Genomic DNA, 1,724 nt, shown 5'->3' with positions numbered 1-1,724 from the left:
GTACGAACTGCAATTCAGGTTTTTACCGTACCGTTTCTATGGTTGTAGCCAATGAGCGACGTTCCCGCGGTGGCCTTGATGAGCCGATAAAGCCCGTGGTCAATGGATACGGAAAAATACGGTAGCAATAAAGCCCGTCGTCAATGGCACCCCGTACTCTGTCAGCCTAGCTCTGCAGGGTCTGTGGCAGTTTTTCGTTGTCAGCTTAGTTCGCATCTCACATTCGAATGTGAACATGCTCTTGTACCTGGAAACAGCCTGTCCAAAAACGGCAACATGAAAAGTATCTAGTTTTCAACTCAAGTTCTTGTTGTCGTGAGTGGAGATGAAATGTTACGATAGTTGTGAATAAGCGAAAGAGCATGCACCTATCTATCTGCTAAGAAGCAAGCTGAAATAAGTGGCAAACATCGCGATCAGTTTTCCACTTTCTGTTCTACATGTACATGTACTAAAAAAGGAGTTGACGAGTTGCCGAACTTTTCTGATAATTTTGAGGAAGCGAAAGATCATGGACCAGGGATCATCCCATCCGTGAGAAGCGGACGGAGCAGAAACTCACAAGCTGAAGGAGCTGAAACTCACAAGCTGAATCCACCACGTCCCCGACCACCACCCCTATACGTGTCTTGCTTTTATATCAGAAAGGCGAACGACAAAACCTGAAACACGATCATAGATGTCTGGCAGGACTTTTCGCCTTCATCAAGGCCTCGTGCGTACGGCCACGGGTGCAGGCCTCGGCGCTACGCGCCTTGGCCCGCACCCTTGGCTGTACGCACTCGGCCTTGATTCAGCCGTACGAGTCGTAAAGTCCTGCCAGACCTCTATGATTGTCTACTTCGTAAAGTTTGTGTGACAACTTCACGTCCAGGCCGGCGTGGTACCACTACCAGGCGTGAGCACGACTGCCACGTTTCTGCGTTTTGCTAACGCATGGACGCGTGCTCATGGTCGCATGCGCAGTGCGAGGGAAAAGTCAGCTTGAACGATCAATAAAGGCGTTTAATTTTTAGCTGGATATCTATTCTCTGGAAACGGCGCTTTTGGGGGACGTACTGTGAAAAAGAGGTTGGTGCGACTTCGGCGATAGTAGGGGAAGAGTGTGTTGCTCCATACGCTCTCTCGTACATGGGTGCTCGCGGTTTTCCTGCCAACTTGAATTCTCACTTGACTGACTCAGGGGTGAATTCCCCGAAACACTGTGTATTGAGCAGGGAGTGGTGCTTTCCTGCAGGTTCGCCGAGTGGACGGTTCGATGGACTTCTCGTGTGGTCTGGATGGCAGTCGTGAGTCAGTCAAGTGAGAATTCAAGTCGGCAAGAAAACCGCGAGCTTCCATGTAAGGAGCAACACACTCTTCCCGTACTGTGAAATAGGCCTTATAGAGACTACACTCAATGATTGTATTAGTAGACTGTAGTGAGTGCGTACTGCAGAATCGCACATATGTCAGCGGTACCATATTTTAGTAACCAGCAAGTGATGCATAATGATCTTTTTTGGACCATCATCGCGTCGGGATTATGAAGGGACTAGCCAGTTCCCGTAGCTAAGAATATTTACAAGGGTACTACTAGTACTCTACCGTGCAGTGTACACTGTATTTTTGTGAATGCGGGGTCAACAGTCGGCATGTGTGTGCCTGGGAACAAGCAGAACAACTCTTTAGTTAGTAAGTTCGGTGGGTACAGAGCTGGTAACTGTGGATAGTCATACTGAGTG

Source organism: Sycon ciliatum, chromosome 2 (assembly GCF_964019385.1).
Source record: "Sycon ciliatum chromosome 2, ocSycCili1.1, whole genome shotgun sequence".
NCBI classification, from domain to species: domain Eukaryota; kingdom Metazoa; phylum Porifera; class Calcarea; order Leucosolenida; family Sycettidae; genus Sycon; species Sycon ciliatum.
The sequence above is the reverse complement of the archived record's forward strand: the minus strand, read 5'-3'. Positions refer to the sequence as shown.